The sequence below is a fragment of the Mus musculus genome, chromosome 6 (genome assembly GCF_000001635.26).
Source record: "Mus musculus strain C57BL/6J chromosome 6, GRCm38.p6 C57BL/6J".
NCBI classification, from domain to species: Eukaryota; Metazoa; Chordata; class Mammalia; order Rodentia; family Muridae; genus Mus; species Mus musculus.
Genome location: NC_000072.6, coordinates 58,630,225 through 58,651,393, shown reverse-complemented (window position 1 = coordinate 58,651,393; position 21,169 = coordinate 58,630,225). Strand labels below are relative to the sequence as shown.

The 21,169-nt window shown below is 40.9% G+C and overlaps 1 protein-coding gene across 9 annotated transcripts in view; it reads right to left on the bottom strand.

Annotated features, from left to right (window-relative positions):
- Nucleotides 1–21,169, bottom strand: part of Abcg2 (ATP binding cassette subfamily G member 2 (Junior blood group)) — a 107,961-nt gene that overhangs the window by 41,058 nt on the left and 45,734 nt on the right. Inside the window, exons 1-2 of one of the 9 annotated variants that reach the window (XM_006506150.4) lie at nucleotides 10,767–10,893; nucleotides 851–933 (exon numbers count right to left, since the gene is read on the bottom strand). The exons of 5 other annotated variants lie outside the window; for them this stretch is intronic. The gene's annotated coding sequence lies outside the window, so the exon portion shown is untranslated. Of the gene's footprint in view, nucleotides 1–850; nucleotides 934–10,766; nucleotides 10,894–15,732; nucleotides 15,877–21,169 lie in introns of those variants that run through there. 3 more of the 9 variants (XM_030255399.1, XM_030255400.1, NM_001381927.1) reach the window with 3 other exon arrangements.

The window sequence follows — 21,169 nt, the reverse complement described above, 5'->3', positions numbered from 1 at the left end:
AATCTTGCCTTCCCCACTACCCCAGTCAAGCATTCTAACAACGTACTAATCTGTGAACAAGGACATTTCCTTCACTCCTATTTTGACAGCTTGCTCCTTCCAGTTAGATACTCTTACACTGTCTACTATTCTCAATCAATGACATGCATTGGCAGACACTCAGAAGAGATAAAACATTGTAAAATGGGCTAGAGTTCACAAGAGAGGCATGGACACACTTACAGGGTGGTAAGTCCTGAGGCCAGAATAAGGAGGACTATAATTTTGAGCTTAAGACACTCAAATTCTCCCAACCCCTTATCTGCCTGAAAGTATAGAATACAAAAAAGATGTCTTTTCATGAATCTATTCTAGAGACTTAATGTGGTTGGGGTCAGTCCAATTATAAACACTGTCACAGAACTACCACATCATCCATCTACTGTCCTAAAAAGGTACATCATTACATTTGTGTGCACTACTGTGCGCGTGTGCACATGCACACCCACTCATGTGGAGGCCAGAGAATGTGTAGGAGTCAGTCTCTTCTTCCTCCACATGGGGCCTGAGGATTGAACTCAGGTGGTCAAGCATGGGGCAAGCGGCTTTAAGTACAGAGTCATCCTGTAGGCCCAAGTCCTAATTACATTACAGTGGTTTGTTTTCTCAGAACTGCCCCTCCCCACCTGCCCATTTTAATGTGAAAATGGTGAACGGGTAGAGTGAAGCATAGGTCTGCAATCCTTGTACTCAGCAGGCTTAGGCAGGGGGATCTCAGGAATTCAAGGCCAGGTTAGGCATGGTAAGACTCTGTCTCAAATAATAAGTAAATAAATAGGCCCCAATTCTCTCTCTTTTCCCTTTGACTTACAGTTTTCTCTCAATGTGCAGTTAAAATTTCCCTTATTGGTCTGGTTCTTCTCAATTCAGTTCACATGTCTCCAAATATTCAACCTGAGAAGGGAGAAGAGTTTTTCCTCTACTACACCATCAGCAATGAGTTTCGGGGACTGAATCCTGATGCTGTATCCTAAACTAAGATCAGGAAACACCAGCTACCGGCACACCTTGGCCAAAGCTCAAAATTAGCAGCAGCGAGCCAACAAATTATATAAAAAGTGACTTAGCAAAAACCTGGTTCCTGATGTGTAAAAAAGTCCATAGATAGAAATCTTTAATTTGTTTTTAGTATTGCAGCTAAACACAACAGCATCAGTTTAAAAAATTACCTGTGAACTGGACCTGAGGGGAAGTGGACACAGCTCCCATCCCTAACCCAGCAGCTGTCTCCTATGCACAAGTGGTCACAAACGATAAATTAGTTTTCACCAACAGAATCTCACTGGGGATATAAACCACTTTAAGGTCAGGCCCTGTACCCAGTAGTAGATGCCCAACACAAAATGAACTCAGTGGCATTTTTAGAAGTTCTTTGCTTCAGAATGGTTTGCCAGGACTTTTTCTTTAAAAACCTTACAGGTCCTTTGTGTATACATTATGGTTTCTGATTTTACGTTTTAAGGGATTTTTGTGTATGCAAATATGTGTCTATAAGTGTTTATTGACCTTTTTATTTGGCTGTGGTTCTTCTGTTTGTTTTATCCTATTCTGGTTTGTTTTCATATTATCTAGTTTTTACTACTATTTATTATTTTTTAGATGCCTGTTTGCATTCTAATGAGAGAGATAATGAAGGTTATGGATTTGGGTAAGTGGGCAGGTAGGAGTTGTGTGAAGGGAAAGTATATTCAGATTATATTATATATTTAAATATCTATTTTCAATAATAAAAAAAAATTGCCTGTGCTACTTTCAGTTTCCTTCGGAAACCATCATGAGCTAGACTATCAGGGAGCATCAAACAGTGTCCACCAGACACCTCCACCTGAGCATATGTAGCATTTGAAACAGGCAATGTGACTGAGAGATTCAGACTTCCTTAATTTTAATTCAAGTTCTACATATGATACTGAACAAGATAATACAAGTCTACGTTACTTCGGGTTTTAGGATATATTTTTATGATTGAATTATTTCTAAACAATCTTATAAAGGCCTAAGATTTTTCTATGTCTTATATCATATAAATGCATTCCTGAGTTTCTAAATAGTACAAACCAGGGCTGGTGAAACAGCTCAGTGGGTACCTGCTGCCTGATGACCTAAGTGTCATTCCTAGAACCCACATGTTTGAGGGGAAGAATCAACTCCAGGTTGTCTCTGACCTCGCCACGCTCATTGTAACACACACAGATGTTAGTAAGTTTTAAAATAAATAGTATTATATTTCTTTTAATATTATCAAGTGCTTAAATAAAATTTTATGTAAACATCAATCAGGTAACTGCTACATGCTTCTAGCTGAAAATAACAAACCTGTAACATGAGCACAGCGAGTAGAGCCTAAAGGAAGTTCTTCTGTTTTCAGGACTATCTTCTGTGTGCTAAAGTTGATCTTTTTCCTCACACAAAACAAATGAGAGGAGTCGCAAACAATTATACCTGATCTCGAAAGAGACATTATAAAACTTTATCAAGAAACATATTTTTTACGAAAGTAAATTTCATACTATTTTGTTTAATATTCCAATATGGATATGGGGGGAGATCAAGTTAAATAGCGATAACCTTTCAAGACAACCCCCAAAACACTCCTTACAAGTCTGAAAGGTCACTAATTATAAATACAGAGATTTGAGTTACAGCCTTAACAACCTAGCCCAGGTCGCAGAGCAAGAACACTCTAGTTAAGTTCTTTACCTTCAGCTATCTCTTGTTATGTATCTGTAAGTGCAGGACTCCTACTCCCACTTGCATGTTCTTTAGATTACATTGCAAGCCTACAATTCCTGGAAATCAGGCTCATCAGCTAAATATAATTACCACCAAGTCACATGCCTTGGGTTCATTCCCCAGAGACACACGTTCATGCACACAAAATAAACAATAAATGTACTTAAGTTTCAATAAAAAACACAAATTCTACAAGTTGTATTTGTAAGTTAGACATAGTGGCCCATAGGAATTCAAGGCCAGCCATCAGCTACATGGAGAATCTGAAGTTACTCGGGGCTACATAGAACCTTATCTCTTAAAAACAAGAAAAACAGGCTGTGGCACACTTATCATACCAGCATTTGGGAGGTAGAAAGAAGAGGACCATTTTCTACTACTTAGTTCATAGCCAGCATATGTTACAGGAGACACTGTCTCAAAATGACAAAAATTAATTTAAAATGTAAGTCATAATTCATGAAAATTGACTCTACCAGCAGATTATATTTAAAAAGAAGCAATCTAACAATGTCTATTATTTTTGGATCCCTCAGATCTCCTCATACCCTATTCTCAATGATCCAAATAGATAGAAGATAAGTTGCCACAGGGATTAAAATCACTAGCCATCATGGTAAGGATGAGATTTTAAAACTTGACTAGAAATATTATAGTGTTTATTACTGAACTACAAATAAAACCTAGAAAGGGAATAAGCACAAATGAAGAAACTTAGCTTCAAAATTTTGGAAGGTAAGGACAAGTCCTAAATAGGATCTAAGAACTCTGACTCTAACCCTGAGAAGGGAAGATGAGCATCAGTGCATGGGGAGAGATCACAGAATTTTAGGTCCTAAAAGCCAAAGCAAAAACGAGAGTACCAGGAAAATGTGAGGTTGAATTTCTCCATTAGAATTTTACAGGAAACTGCACAGCATGGAGTCTATAACTTAGTCCTTTTCATCAGTCTAATACGTGTATAACACATGTATACTACATTAAGGTCAATATTCTTGTTCACTTCCAGTTTATAATTAAATAAATGTAATTACAACCAGATATCAATAAGCATAAACAGAAAACCAGAAGTCAATAGCAGCACTGTTTCTCAAAATTATTGTGAGCCGTAAAGTAGTAAATGTACTTTATATCATGTATGTGTCCCACAAAAATCATATTAGAAACCATAATTATAGTAGAAGAAACCTCTATTCCATGGACACATCATCTCAAATCCAATAATGCATTGTGGGGGGTGGGGGGTTGGTTTTCTGTAAGACTCCCAACTGGCAGGGAAATGATCAGCGTGAGGTTAAAAAAAAACCTCAGGTCAGCATAAATTTAGCAGGTTCTGGATCAAAACTTCTTAAGACTTACCAATCGGTTTATTTTCTTTCAGATTTAAACACAGTAAAACTTTAGAGGAAAGTTTCAACATAACAACCATCATGACAAAGCTTTAGGCATGGCTACATCAAAATTCCCTTGCAAAGTGCAGCTCTACCTATGACCTTCACCTAAAGAATGAGTTCTATTAACTGATAAACCGTGTTCACGGGAGGAAGGATTCATAAAGATGGGTTCTAGAGACTGAGAGGATTGCTTGAGGGATTTGGATGAAAGCTGGCCTCCAGAGAACAGTGAAAGATCACCAGGTTGTTAGACAACATGCTACTCCAGCCTTGGGGTAAACAGGTGTCATTTCCTTCCTTAGAAGAAAAGAGCCTGCCTTTTAACAACTCTGGTTTCTAGTGTTTTCTGTAAGCTGTGCCCTCTACACTGTATCACTGTGGTCTGTACCACTGCTAACAGGAACAGCATAAATATTTATTTGAAATTTAACTTAACATTTCACCATTATAAATTTAACCAAATCAAAGGTTAAAAAGCAGAGAGGTAGAGTGTCTCAAATTCTGGGCATATTAGATTATGTTCTGAGCTTTAAAAAAAAAAAGCACAGGATATAGAAATATTGCCAAGGACTTTTATTTTGAGACGGAAGTGGCAAGTATAAAGACTTGCCCAAAGATAACACTAAAAAGGAAAGGCTTCACAATTGACAGAAGGACACTTTGAAAATCTCAAAGAGTCTCTACACAACTTCCTTTCATAATACATTCCTTTCAGTATACAACTTAATGAAGCTACTAAGCTAATAAAATATTTCTGGTTCTTTACCAGAGTCTAGTAAACAGAAGTTAATAGCATGCAGAATGTTTATTTTATAACACTTATTCGGTCAATATTTGATTTTAAAACTTCAGCTCCTAAATCTTGACAAATCTACCTGTTTTGTAAAAAAAAGGAAATCCAAACTGAGGACTATAGTGAGGCCTTATCTAATATAAGAAGCTGAATATATTAGTAGTCTGGGTGGCCATCATATGTAGTGAGAGAGCGCCTCACATGCACAGACTCACAGGCCCCAGATTCTATTAACAAAATACAAGAGAGACTCAGAGGATACCTGGTCCCAAAACCAAACTTAGTTTTTCAGTGTCATTCTAAATAAACACAATCAGAGTGTCAGATTTGATACATGACAATGAGCCTATAAATGTTTGCAATACTGGAAGAAGAAAATGCTTCCAAAATGATGGTAGCGGTAAATACATGAAAAGAGCAGAGCTTCCAACTTTGTGTCAAAAGCGGGGACAATCTGAGTAGCAAACCAAAGACGGATAACGTTGGATTAAGAACCAAATAACGAAATAAAATTGCAGGAGTCAGTACTGACACAAAAAGTTATTAAGTAGAGGAAAAGTACAGCCAACTGCACCTTAGAGACTAAAAGGATTAGAGATACAGGAGTGGGACTCCTTAAAAACATGTCACTAAAACAATTATAAAGTGCAACATGTTCCTAAATGAGGGCCAAAATCACCTAGCAGCAGCTTGAGGAGAAACAGGATGCACAGAGTGCAAGCGTGTCCCCTAAGACACACCGTATCGACAAAGGGAAAAGTGAAATCCTTCATCAAGTGCTTATGATCCGTAAGAGCACATGTCAGCCTCTCATACCCTGGTACACTGACACGGTGCACTTAGACAGGTACTTCATCTTCCTGACATTGTTCCCCTAAAACAGAGTATCAATGTAGTCATGAGAAAGTATCAAACTCAAAGGAGATGAACTGCACACATTAATGAACTGACGTCTTCTTTAATGTCAAGACCATGAATAAAACAAGGCTTCTTTTTATATATATTGGACAAAACTAAATAGATAGCAGTCAACTATAACATGGCAAACTTTGATGAATCCTAGATAAAAACAATGGAAAGACAAAAGAAAGAGCGATAGTGTGTGCAATGGCCACTGCTACACTAACGTCAGATGATCAGTTCTGTAAGTTGTGTTAGTTACGGCAGGTACCACGGACTGCTCTGGACTAGAATGTTGTGTTGTTTACTTGCAACTTTTTAGTAATGCTTCAAAATTAAGACAGATAAGAAAATAAACATTTTTCAATGTTTTATATTGAAAGTTTGATCACTGATCATGAAGATATCTTAAATTCAAATCTCAGTCAAGGCTACATTGTTGCAATGTACTGTTTTAAAAAAAACAGTAATATAAAATGTTTCTTGAAACTCAAATATTTATGATTGGCAGAAGCTGAGATGAAGTCAGTTGTGAGCCCTCCTACAACCCAAGCTTCAGGGCATACCTATGAGGACCTAGGAGGCAGAGTAAAGGCAATTGTTTTTTTGTTGAAAACTCCAGCCACTTGACTAACCCTTAGTAAAGTGGTAAGTATTTATGATCTGTAGGACTCATACTCAGCTCCCACAGGCAGAACTCTGAAGAAAGACTGAGCACATTTTCCCGGAGGAAGGGAGATCTGTATCTATTCCTGGAATTCAAGATGTAATGTATATTTATAGAAATGAAGCAGCAAGAAAAAAAAAAGATCTGTAGGAGAATGGATCCACTCCCTAAGGTGGCTACTTACTCACTGTGTAAGTCAATGCCACACTGCCAAAGAAATTCTACTTGTGGCTTAGATTTGAAGGTGGGGTGAATTAGAACGGCACTACTAGATTGAGCCATGACAAGTTATACTACTAGATTTTAACTAGAAGAAGCCAATTGCTCTATAATTTCTCAAGTATACATTTTACTTGAAGTATTTATCATAGGAGCTATATTTGGATATATAAAGTACAGTGTTTCCCTTCTACTGCACTCTCACAAAATGAACACCCCTGTAGCTGGACTGCAGTCAGGCACATACACCAAGTAGTTGTCCAGTGAACACCAGCTTTGCTATCCAGTGATCCAATTGTATTCTAACTCTATCTCACTGGCCACCCACTAAGGGCTCAGTCCCATTAGACAGCCTCTATTTCAGACATCAATCCAAGGCCAGCCCTGGTCTACATAGCAAGTTCCAGGCTAACAATAGCTACACAGTTAGACCCTAAAAAAAAAAAAAAAAAAAAAAAAAAAAAAGCACAAAAGAAAACAAAAAGACAGTTGTTACAAATGACATGGATGAAGGACAGGAAAAATACCTACTCACAGAGACATCAAGTAGGGTCCTCAGAAAGACAGCTTTTAGCTTCTATCCTGCGGAGCTGAGAGATGGCCCCTTCTCTGAGTGCCAAAGCACTTATCAGACAAGGGATCTATCTGTTCAGGTATTCACTGATTAACAAATTTTATAGAGCTGAATCACCTGCCTTCTTCCTCCTGTTTCAGAGGTCCATAGGTGGAGCTAAGTCTTAAATCTCTCATCACTAGGCCTTTCTGAGACCATGCCCATCCTAAGGCTATAGGAGTCCCACCCTAGGTCACCTCACTTACATAAACTGAGCTGTAAAAAAAAAAAACAAAACAACAACAACAACAAAAAAACAACAACAACAAAAAAACCTAGGCACTCTGGTTGGGGTTGAAAGTGTAATTCTGTGATGAATCTCTGAAAACTAACCATACAGGGAAATGAATGCCAAGACCAGGATGCAGGAGTGGGTGGGTTGAGGAGCAGGGTGGGGGGAGGGTATAGGGGACTTTCGGGATAGCATTTGAAATGTAAATGAAGAAATTATCTAATAAAAAATCATTTTTGAAAAAAAATAACAAAAGACACAAAATCTCAGAAGATTCTAAGGATCTTGGGGGTCTCCGGCTGGGATGAGGCAAAGATCAAATATATTTTGCATTGTGCCACAATAACATCATCTCCATGTTACTGAACCAGAGCAAAGAGTCAGAGATCACAAATCTAAGATAGATCACAGGGTGCAAAGTAAGACCAGGGTGTCTTAGATTTCTCTACCACTATTGTTATACATTGAAATAATGGAGAAATCTTATTTCCTCAATTTCTACTCTTCCTGCAATTGTATTCTTTCTGCATTCCTTAATAATGATTTTAGTAACAAAATTGTAGTTATTAAAAGGCAAGAGGTTATAATGACAATATATGTTACAATAAAAGCCAGCCTTCTATCTATCTGTGTACTAGTTAACTGCCCCTAGAGCTAAGTTATCTAGAGCAGGACCCACCAGTTCTATATGCCTTGAAATGTGGACAGTATGAACTAAGATATGCTGCATCCTACCTATTATAAGTAGGATGTATGAAAGATTTTAACTATAAAAATCTATAGCTTCATATTGACTATAATTTTAAATTATATTTAACATAGTATTTTATACACTGTTATTTGTGGATAAATACAATATTTTACAGTTTCCAAACGATATGTTGTCTTCTTTGCACCTCACTGTGAACTTGACCTGGCAAGAGAGCATATGAGCTACTGACCTAGAATTGGGTCCCCAGCACTTTAAATATTTTCCAGGTCATGACTTCCACTTGTTTAATACTCACATAGTACAAAAGCTTGAACAATTAAATCACTTATATTTCTAGTGTCAATACTAAATGTTCACAGCCCAAAGTACTACTTTCCTAGAACTTCAAATGAACCATACAGGAAACCATTCAGGGCTCCTTCAATAAAATAATGGATCGTGTTAACAAATTCCTTATTCCCTGGTCTCAAGAAGAAATTGTCACATGGATGTGAAATGTCTTATTAAATGGTAGAAAAGGAGTAGTATAGTTTATAAACCCAAGTTCAATCTGCATTTTCCTACCAGCGAGTATGTTCTTATCTCCTTCCTGCATGCCTTTATAGTGAGCTACTCTCAGGACCTGCAGGATACATAGATATTAAATATGCATTCATGGACCAAGGAGATAGCTCAGTCAGTAGAGTCCTTGCAAACATTAAGGCCTGAGCTAGTATCTGGCTGGCTAGTGAAGCAGCAATGGGTGGCAGGCGAGTCCCTGAGACTAACTGATAAGTCAGGAAGCCTACCTGGTGAGCTCCAGACAATAGTGTGAGAGTCTCTGGGAAAACAGGGAGACAGAGTGGATGGCCTGAGAAAGGACACCTGAGGCAGAGGGGAGAGAAGGGAGAGGATGAAGGGAAAGAATTGGAGGAGAAAGAGGAAGACAAAAACAAAAGAAGAGACAGATACACCCTGTGATCACTGATACAAGTTCATAGTCCTTTTCTTCTTAGACTGTCTACCTGGTAGCTGGAGTGTGAGCATGAGAGTGGCTATAATACACCCTTGCACACTAAAGTCCACTCCCTGTAATTATTCCAGGGCTATGAAGAGTTTAAGTCAAACTGATGGAATGATTCATGTAAAGTGAAATGTTTACTTCTTCTTTTAAAACAACAGTTGTCCCTTACTTCCTATGCCTTCTTTTCTCCATTATAATCATGATGAGCTATGAGCCAGGCCAGTTTCCTGAATAAAGACAGTTAGGGTCATAGGCCCTCTGGGAGTCTCACTCTTTCTTTGAAGGATGACTACCTGGAATGCCATCAGAGGGAAGTCACAAAACGTACTCTTTATCCTGCAGGATAACTTGAAGGATTTAGGACATGTTACTTTAATTTCTAGCCATTTCCCCCAGGCTCAATACAAATCAGACATCAACCCAGCTTCCACAGTGTCTCTGATCTCACCAAGACTGCATTCACCCTTCCTGAGAAAATGCACATACCACTGAGATTAATCATCACTGGGGCAGGAGAAATAATCTTGGTCAACCCCTATCCACTCATATCTATTTTAAATAACTGTTATACTACCACCTTTGAATGAATCCCTAAACACTTCAGTTTTCTTTATAAGTAAATGAATTATGAGCTCAAACTCCCTCAGGGACTTCCCAGCGAATGGGAAACGGCTGTAAGGCAAAGGAAAAAAGTAACGATAAAAGTTAAGACTCGACTCTCCACAGAAACCTTTTCAGTATTATTTTGGTAACTACTGTAATAAGCAGGTCAAATTTTAAAGTTAATTATTAAAACTCAATAGCTTGGTATGACAGTGCCCTGGAATAGTCCCAGTGCTGGAATGGCTGAGACATCAGAATTGTTTGAGCTCGAGGTCTTAGGCAGTCTGGGAGTCATAGAAAGACTCCTTCAGTCGAAAATTAATAAATAAACGAATAGATAAATAAATAAATGAAAGTAGAAAAACGGAAAAGAGTAATCAGAATGCATTTCATCCACGCGTGCAACTGACAAAGAACAAAATGTAAGGTCAAAGGCAAAACATAACGATAAAAATAAGATTCAACTCTCCACAGAAAGGTTAGAAAGGGAACCCAGAAAGTAACAATACACCTAAAATTGAGAAACTTTAGGCCCGGGGTTGGGGTAGGTGCTCTTCAGTCCCCTTGAAAACTTCTCCACTGTGGGGCTGACTGTCGTTCAGGCAGTTTAATCTATCCATTCAAGAAGTCTTATCCTTTCCAAACAGTTGGAGCAAACAGGTTTGGACTTTATCCTCCTGCTATCACCGCACCGCACAAGCTTCTGGAGAAATGACTGAACTGTCAGTCCTTGTTTCCTCCTCACTTTCACAACCCACACCACGCGGTCCCCCTCGCCCCCACGCCGAGCCCCACAGGGCCGCCACTCGCCCCCGCGGCGCCTAGCACACTCCCGGAGCTTCCCCGCACTCCGCTCACCTCGCGGTCCCTGGCGGAGCAGCAGCCGCGCCAGAACTCGCACACACTCAGACCTGCACACGCTCGCCCGCCAGGAGCGTCTGCCCGCCCCGCACAGGCGCCCGACCGCCGTGACGTCAGCTCGCGCCGCCCCGCAGCTCGCCGGCAGGAGAAGCCGGTCCCAGGAGCAGCTGGACACATGTGGGCGGGGGGCTTCCTGTGCTGCACAGGCTCCTGGACGGAGGGCGGAGAGCGGAGAGCAGAGAGCCCCGGGTCATGGCGGAGGCAAGGCGCTGACCTGCGATAAGAAGCCTCGGAAAGAAAATATACTCAGAGTACCTTCACCCTGTGAACCTGGAGGACCCACAAGATACCCAAGATGCAATTTAGGCAAATTACTATTATAACTGTGGCAGGCTGGGCTTTGTGTGGACTCTCCCGGGATTTACGGAGATGGGGTGGATGGCCTTTTGATGAGAGGAAGAGAGCTGCTCCTAAAATGATCTGATTCCCTACTTGTTTGGGAACTTTACCAGGCAGCTGCCCAAAATGGAAGGGTCCTATGCTAGAAGTTGGGGACTTCACTTAGGTGGCTGTACAGAATGCCATAGGGAAAAAAGACACTGGAAGACACCAAATTCATCTCATGAGGGTAAAACCTCCTAAATCCAGGTAATCCCGAGAAACACAGCTATGGCTACAGTCTTAGGGTTTCTATTGCTTTGATGAAACACCATGACCAAAAGCAACTTGGGGAGAAAAGGGTTTGTTCTGCTTACACTTACACACCATGGTCAATCATCACATCTCTCCACCTCCCCCTTCAATTATTTTAAATTTTTAATCGAGAAAAATAAATGCATGATCAACTTCTACTCGGGTCATGTTACAAGAAAAAAGTACTGATCATGAGTTTCTCTCCTTAGGAAATCAACAGCTACAATGACTGGCTACATTTTTTTGTCACTGGGATAAAGGTCCCTTTTTCATGTCTTGGTCTTGTTAATAAAAGATTCAATGATTGACACCATGGTCAATCATTGAAAGCAGTGAAGGCAAGAGCTCAAACAGGGCAAGAATCTGGAGGCAGGATCTGACGCAGAGGCCATGGTGGAGTGCTGCTTACTGGCTGTATCATGGCTTGCAAAGTTTATTAGTTTGTTTTATAGAACCTAGGACCACCAGCCCAGGAAAGTCTCCCACCTGCAATGGGCTGGGCCCACCCCATTCATCACTAATGAAGAAAATGCCTTAAGGGCTTGCCTATAGCCAGATATTAAGGACACCTTTTTTCCAATTGAAAGCCCCTCTTCTCAGATGACTCTAGCTTGTGGCAAGTTTAATAACAAGATAGTCCAGGCACTTGACCCTTTGTGAGCCAGACACATCAACACAACACTATTTAACAATAACTTTTCTTTTTTTAACATTCCCAAGATCTTAATAAACATGACAATATAAAACATAAAAGTCAAGTAGTCTTTACAAATCAAGCAATTTAAAAGTTCATTCATTCTCTTGGTTTTTTTTTTCGTTGTTGTTTTTTTTTTTTAATCTAAAGTTTCTTCAAGTGTGTGTGCTCCTATAAAATCAAAACAAGTTCAACCCTTTCTTATTCCAAGAAGAAAATATCAGGCACAGTCACAGTCAGATCAGAGCAAAATCAAAGTCCAATGGTGTAAATCTCAGTGCCAGGCTTCTGAGACTCATGTGAGATGCATGTCACAGAAAGTCCTCTGTGCTTGTCCAAAGGGCTGCCATCCTACACATAGCTTGTCTTGTAGGCTGTACACTATAGGGCTGCTGCTGTCCTTCACAGTCATTCCATGGTACTGGTGTTTCCAAAACATTGGGGGCTTCTGCTACAACTGGACTGTACTTTCACCCCTGGCTTCTCCTGGGCTCTATTCTAGGACTCCAGCCAAGCAACAAGTGCCAAGCCACAGCCTCCTTCCTTGAGCCCTTCATGCCTTGAAACCATACCACCTGGTGACTACCAGGATCTGCTACCAGCACTGGGGGAAAACTGACTATCTCTGGAGCATAGCTTCTGTATTCCAGTGTGCTGAAACACTTCCCAGTAGGTCTCACCTCAACGGGGCTGGTCTCAATTTCAGCTAATTTCTCAAACCCAACTAACGGACATCAATTGTCTTGGTAAAGCAAAGGTTCGACTCAGTGTTTCTGGTATCTTGTTAACTGTAGCTATTTCTTCAGCCCCACCCAGATGACCAGCACCACAGATTCTTAATTCAAAGCAGCAAATGGCCCCTGTTGTAACCCCCAAATTACTGATACTAGAGACTTCAGTGTTGTACAGTTTGCTTCTGCCTTCCTCCCCAGAGGTTCCCATCCTCCCCTACCCCTCCCCCCCACTTCCCACAGCAACACAATATTCAGACCGCTGGTTTCTGTGCTGCCTGCTGCGTGTTCCTGCAGCAGTCCAGGGCTTCCCCGCCCCCCTCCCCTAGCTCAAGACATTCTCCCTACCTCTGTGTCTCCAGAAACCAATACCCAATACTCCTGCTGATAATTCTCCAGGTGCCTGTCCTTGACACCTTAGAGAAGCTAAGGGAGACCATGGAAAAAGTAAAAGGTAAACTCAAGTCAGGTCACAGACAGTTACAACTGGCCATAAAATTAGTCCTTGAACAGACACGCATTAACCCCCCTTCGCTTCAGTACTATTCCACCCTTTACTCCCATTTTCTGTAAATATTTACACTATTTCTAACTATACTCTATAATAAACCCAATGTTTTCTGGACTGGGGTTGCTTGCCAGCATTCACGCAGTGACTGCTAGGTGGGCGAACGGGGTTTGAACTTGAAACTGTAATATCTAAAATAAATTCTAGACTACCAAGTACCTTCCCCCTTCAAAAGGACTTTCCGAAGTGTACTAGCAGGCCAAGTACAGAGTCAAATAAAAAAGCTGGCTGACTAAGCAAATATAGAAACATAGTTTTAACGGTCAAAATCAAGATTAACAATTCCCCTGCCCCACACCTCACACTAAAAACCACAAGGATAGACAAAATGAGAGTCACCTTATACAAACCAACCAATGTCTAAAAAGTTATTGGCTACACCAATTAATATAAGCCAGACTACCTTGGTACCTATATCTGGCCCTTACAAAGGTATAAAAAGTGTGTTCTTTCTTTGTTCTGGGTCTCTCCTCTGGCCTGCATTCTGGGAGGGGGTTCCCCAACATGTTGGATAAGTAAAATCCTCATGCATTTTGCAACAATGGTGATCTCTGTGGTCTTTGTGAGTGAGGGTCTTTTGACAAACTACAACAAAACAATAAAAAGACTCTTGGGAGTTGCAGTGGGCTTTGCAATTCTTAGACTCATCTGGGTTTCCCATGGACTCATGGCACAACATTTGGGGGCTCGTCCAAACGGGATCCCCAGTGGGCCTCTGTAATCAGGAGTCTGGAGAGTCTATGCTGACTTGTTCCAGTGCCTGAGAAGTTCCAGTAGCTGATCCCCCTGGAGCGAGCTTTGTGTTTCCCATGGGTGCTGGGAACCCATCTAGTCTTTCTCAAGAACAGTATGCACTCTTAAATACTGAGTCATCTCTCCACCTCCCCCTTCAATTATTTTAAATTTTTAATCGAGAAAAATAAATGCATGATTAACTTCTACTCGGGTCATGTTACAAGAAAAAAGTACTGATCATGAGTTTCTCTCCTTAGGAAATCAACAGCTACAATGACTGGGTACATTTTTTGTCACTGGGATAAAGGTCCCTTTTTCATGTCTTGGTCTTGTTAATAAAAGAATTTAAAAATGGACTCAGGAGGGAGCTCCAGGTTGATGTCATTGGAGTTAGAGGAAATGAACGGGCCAAGCAAGCTGGAGAGCTCTACACCTATCAGGAGAAAGGTGGAAATGTTATGTGTTTTGGATGTAGAAGTAAAGAAACTGGCTAGGCCACTGGATGGCTGCTTATCTCTGCATGGGGGAAAGGAAGAAATCAGAGAGAGTAAGTGTTTCCCAGATGTCAAGACAAGCATGTAGCCATCCTGACAGGAATGAAGATACTCTAAAGAGATACTAGTGACCATTCCTTTGTTTTGTCAGACTATTGAAACAATGGTCCCCAAGAACTGGAATTTCTCCAGAAATCTCATTTTGGGAGTAAGCAAAGGCTGAAGCCTGGTACTGCTCAGAGGAGAACAGACACTGTACACATTCTCCCTTATCAAACCTTGCAAGTGTCTGCATCCCAGAAAATGATGGGCCACTGATTGACAGGACGAAATTTGACCTGGGCTACTTAGTTTTGCTGACCCTTTCCCTTCCATTTCCACCTAAACTTCATGTCAGGACCCCAAGGACTGAACTGCTGCGTTTTTTTGTTTCATCTTTCCTTTGTGGACATAGTGAATGAATTTGCTTTTTTTCTGCTTCCCACCCTTGTTTGTTTGTTTATTTGTTTGTTTGTTTTCCCCCACTACTTATTGGCCAGTCCTAGCCTGTTAGGGATGCCAGGGCCCAGGTTCTGACACTAATGACTATGTTAACAAGCAGACTAAAGATCTCCTCTAGATCCAGGGGATAAGAGACAGAAAGAGTGGGAAAAGGATGTCTTAGGGGTTAAGAGCACTTGATGCTCTTGGGGAAGTTCTAGGTTTGGTTCCTAGTATCAACATGGTGGCTAACAGCCATCCATAACTCCAGGAGGACCTGTCACCCTCTTCTGAACTCTTAGCGCACCAGGCATGCACCTGGTACACAATATGTACCTGCAGATAAAACATTCGAGCACATAAAGTAAAACATAAGTCAAAGATTTTAAGAGTGGGTAAAGGATAAAGTTAGTTTTCGGAGTTAGCACTCAGAAAGAGAGCCTAACTCAGAAAACAAAGACCAAAGGTTAGGCAAGGGAAACTCCTGTTATCTACACCAAAAGAATATTATCAGATCTGGCCAAGTTATTTCTAAAGAGGGCTACTGACCTGAAACAATCACACTTACTGAGAGGCTCTGGAGTGTATCAGTGCGTCTTAGAATCATAGCTAGTCCATGTTTTATTATGTCCTCAGGTATATCATACTCTTCATCTTTTGTCTGGTCTTCAGATCATAAACTAGGAGATTCTTATTGCAGGTGCTCTCATCCCTGTCAAAGCAAAGAAAATTCCTGCCGCCTAAATCAAATGAATGTCATCAAACACTGACCAAGCTCTTTGCAAAAGGGGCTACAGACCATCAAGTACTTCAGAGGATGTCTCCGGGTTGGTAAGAATACAAATCATCAGCCACACCCTTTGTATCAGAGGATATCATCATGAGAGTATTCACATGTTGATGATCCAGAGCGAGTGGAGATGCCTGATGTCTACATCAGAAAGAACTTTATGGGCCATGGGCTGTGGGCCATGGTATTTGTAACAGAGAAAGATGACATGAATATTTACATGCCTCAGCTGCCAACAGATGGCCTTGTCTTGTTCTGTGTGCACAAAGCCGAGTTAAAGAGACTGGCAGTGTCTGGTGTCACAGACGTCCACTCTCTAACATGTGATCTCTCTTCTGTGTTACCTACAAAGTCTCATGGTGACAAGGCCCACTATTAGAACTAATGCTGAATGTGGAAACATCAGTTGCAAAGAGCTGGGGGAAAGAATCATTCATTACATTACTTGGTGCTCATGTCCTGCCTGACTTCTAATGATCTGATTTTCCAGTACGGTTTCTCTTACGACTCAAAGAATCTGCATTGACATTTGTACTGTATGCAAATATGTTTTTCTTCAGTATCACTCCAACTTAAATAAAATAAAATACTGGAAGGCCAGCTATATGCAAAAATTTGCTCCCCTCATTGTATTTACAGATACCACAAACTCCTTGGTATTGTCTCAAAAAAAGAATAAGGAGGAGGAGGAGAAGGAGGAGCAGGAGGAGGAGGAGGAAAGAAGAAAGGAAGGAAGGCAAACAGGTAGGCAGGCAGGCAGAGAGTGGTGGCTAGATAGCCCAGTGGTAAAAACAGTCCCTAAACCCAACTTGAATTTGATCTTAGGATCACTGTGGAAGCAGAGAACTGAATTCTAAACATTGTCCTGATTTCTGTACATGTATATCCTGCCCCCATATTGTACAGTATAATAAATTTTTTAAAAAATACATACCACTTAATTCTATGAAGAGACAATCTAACTCATTTCCCTCTGCCACAGTGTAACTATAGCTAACCAGGTGCCATAACAGACATGTCTCTGTCTCTGTCTCTCTCTCTCACACACACACCTAGCCCCTTTCATATTCACAGTGTTAATTGTTTGAAATTCCAGTCTAATTTTGCTGATGTCTTGTCAGCAAGTATGCAAAAGGAAACTCCATTTTCTTCAGAAATTAGATATTTGGTACATGTCTTCACCAGCCTCTATTATAGCAAGGAGTTAGAACTGGTTTCTCCTTGTGTTTTTGTTTGTTTGTTTGTTTGGTTGGTTGGTTGGTTTTGCAGTGCTGGTGACAGAACCCAGAACATGCTAGACAAACATTCTCTGCCACGGATCTACAGCCCCAGTAATAAAATATATTTCAAAAACAATCCCATGCCATACCAAGCCACAGAGGCACCCAGAAAGAGCAGGACATATGGGCCTGGCTTGGTCTCCTCACCTTAGTTAGCATTGAGTCATGGCATTTACCCAGTCACATTACCACGGGGTTGTTCATGCTTCAGTTGTGCCTATGCAATTGAAGCCTCCACAGAAGTACAAAGGGCATGGTCCAGGGAGCTTCAGGACAGCTGAACACAGAAAACTCATCTGCATGCTGAATGGGTGGTGCACCCAGCTCCACAGGAACGGAAACCCTGGTGCCTGAGATCCCTCCAGATATCACTTGATATGCATCTCTTCATCTGAATGAGTATTTGGAACCTTTAAGATATCCGTTTCCTCAGCTCAGCTTAGCCACTGGAACAAATGGTATGGAGTCGTGGGAACTGCTAGCCACATAGTCAACAGTTTTAACACTATGGATTCTCAATTGAATCTGAAATAGAAGGCACCCAGAAGACTCAGCCGTCAACCTGTGGAAAGGGGGAGATGGTGTCTCCAGGGTCTCTAGTCCATGTCTGCTGAAGAATGTGTGGCTACCTTGCTACCAGAGAGAACCCATAATAGCTTTGAAGTCACAGAAATCTGTCTTGATTATTATTCAGTGGAAAGAGAGAACAGTTTGTTTCCAAGTGGATGGTAAAATAGTGGATTGAAGAAAATAGCTGGGCACTGTTGCCCCCCTTTAATCCCAGCCTATATTTATTTTCGACTTTGCTGCTATGACCACAAACCTGGTGACGTAAAGTAATACAATATCTTACATATCTGTAAATCATAAGCCCAATACAGAGCAATCATGTAGACTAGGATTTTCATATCCAAAATGAGCTCAAGACCCCCCAGTACCTTCCCCCTTCGAAAAGCACTTTCCAAACTGTACTACCAGGCCAAGTGCAGAGCCAGATAAAGGAGCTGGCTGACTAAACAAATGTAAAAACCTAGTTTTAGCTGTCAAAATGATTTAGCCTACAGCTGCCAAAATAATATTAGCTGTTCTCAGAGAAATAACCATAACAAAAATAACAGTTCTCAGAAGAATCCCCCTGCCCCACCCCACACTGAATTCTGAGGGAAAAACAAAAAATAAAAAACAAAAAAAAACACAAACCGCTCTGACCTTGTCGATAGCTGTGACGTTAATCGCTGGCCCATAAATTCAAAATGTACTATTGCTTTGCTGACCAAATCATAATAACCCACTATGGGGGCAAGCGAAGTGAGTTACCAGGCCAAAGGTAGTCACTAAGCAAACCAACAAATTTCTGAAAAGGTTACTTGCTACACAAATTAGAATAAGCCAGCTACCCTGTTGCTCAAATTTGTCCCTTACAAGGTATAAAAAGTGTGTTCTTTCTTTGTTCTGGGTCTCTCCTCTGGCCTGCGTGCTGAGATAAGAGTCCCCAGCATGTAGGATTAATAAAATTCCTCATGCTGTTTGGAGCGATAGCCATCTGTTGTCTTTGTGATTGAGGGTCTTTTGAGGAACTCCCCACAGGATAAAGCTGTCAATATAGGCGGTCCTTTCTAGAACCATTTCAAGCTTGTAGAGGTTGCTTGTATTCCTTGTTCATGGGCTCACTCCTCCATCTTCAAAGCTATCACACCACATCTCTCTGTGTGTTCCTGTTTCCCATCTCTCACTCTTTTAGCTGTTGCTCTCTTTCACTTACAATGATAAATAGCCTTGAACTCACCTCACCATGTAGGCTAACACACAGACCCTCTGGGGATTAAGAAGCAGACATCTTGGGAAGGCATAAATTTCACCTATCACAAGGTCCTAAAAAAATGGAAGCATAAGCAAATGTGGGAAGCATCTATGACTCACTGAATTGGGAGGAAGATTACTTTAAGTGAAGATATTTATGATAAAACTGAGTTAGAAAGGCAATTTTGGAGCTTCTCCTATCTGATAGAAAGCAAAGCTTTCTGGGAATAAAGCTGTCATAAATTTCTTCTTAGGAGAAAATCCTCGACAGGAAGAGGGTTAACCACACCTACCTGAATGAGTGGCTGCATGAGCAGGCATCATAGTCGTTGGTGCCTACCATCTATTTCTCTAAATGCTCATTTTTTTTTCTCCATAGAAGCACTTTCTCCACATCCCTTCTCCACTTACGTCTGCATACAAATTCCTACCTCTAGCTGCTCGGAAAGAGCTTTCATTTGTATGTTCCTGTATGCACAGAGACACATCTTCATTTCCTGCCTGTTATTTAATCTGTGTACCCTAGGATCATTTGAAGGTTCCCAAACAAAGAGACCTAAACTGGCCGAGAAACAGTTTTCTCTTCACATTAATAAATCACACGGGAAGACTACAGAGCCTTCCAGCGGCCCTAACACTGGACAATATATGCATTAATGGCATGAAAATTACAAAGAGCACAGATTTGTCTTTCACAGAGATGTGAAAGTAGAGAGGGTTGAATAAACTCTAAGATGTGTATATCAGCCGGAGAACCAACCCTTGAATGCTAAGATAGTGAAAGACAGAAAATAGCTGGGCTTTGTTATATCAACTTGACAAACTAAAGTCACTCAGGAAGAGGGACTTTCAATTAAGAAAACACTCCCACAAGATTGGCCTGTGGGAAAAGATACGGAGCATTTTCTTGATTGATGATTGAGGTTGGAGCTTATATGACTGGTGTGACCCCTGGATAAGTGATTCTGGTTACTATAAGAAAACAGGATGAGCAAGTCACAGAGAGCAAGCCAGTGAAGAGCTTTTGCTTCAGTTCCTGACTGCAGGTTCCTTTTTCTGCTTTGAGCTCCTGCTCTGATGTCCTTTGATGATAGACCTTGATGTGAAAGTATAGGATGAATTACCCTTTCCTCATCAACTTCGTTTTGCTCTTGGTGTTTTAATCACAGCAGTAGAAACCTGAGGCCATGCAGTTCTACTGATAGGTAAGGCAATAGAGGCACAGAGCAAGGGGATTGAAGAAGGGAATGGGGTTTGTTTTCCAAGGGAAATGAAGCTGGGGATAGGCAAGTAGAAAGGGACATAGGAGGGTTTCAGGAGAGCAGAAGCAGCTCAAGCAGAACTTTGAACCCAGCACGTGAGTTGTGGAAATGGAAGACAGGTATATTTGTTTTCTCTTTACAAGTAACAGATTAGTATCTTAAAACAACACCTAGCTCTCGAGTCTGACCACCGGGATTTCACAATAGGTTAGGGTACCCTCTCAGGATACCATAAGGCCAAAGCAAAATGTCAGCCGGCCAGATGTTTAGCTGGAGATTTTTATCAATCTCATCTTTTCCCAAATACAGTCCAAGCACTGGTAAAGTTGAGTTCCCTCTGATTTTATGACCGAGCCTCATATGATTTCACTGAATGACAACTCTGGCTACCTCATATCCTCCTTTTTCTATGTAGCCATCTTGCTGGTCCATATTGAATCTTTTAGAAACTTTGAAACTATCTCATTCCTCCCCTTTAAATGGCTCATGTAAATGAATCAGAGCCCTCAAGATCACCATTTGAGAGTCAACTAATTTGATTGTAGGGAGTTATACACCTTCACTGTCTGTTGAAGAAGAACTCTGGGGAAAAGAGAGCCATTCTCTTTAAATGTATAGCCACTGGTGAACATACTAGTCTTTGATGGATGGTTCCGTACCTATGGTCAGGCAGTTGGCTCTGGTTAAACTCAGTGGGACAGAAAATGAAACAAAAAAAACAGTAGTATTGGAAAGGGACCCATAAGAAAGGGAAGGACAGGTGTAGGAGGAAGCTAAAAAGAACTAGGGAGGCAAGTTCTCAAGGTGTATCTGGGTTTTTTTTTTTCATTTTCTTCTTATTGTGAAAGACACCAAGAGTGGAGAGAACCAAGT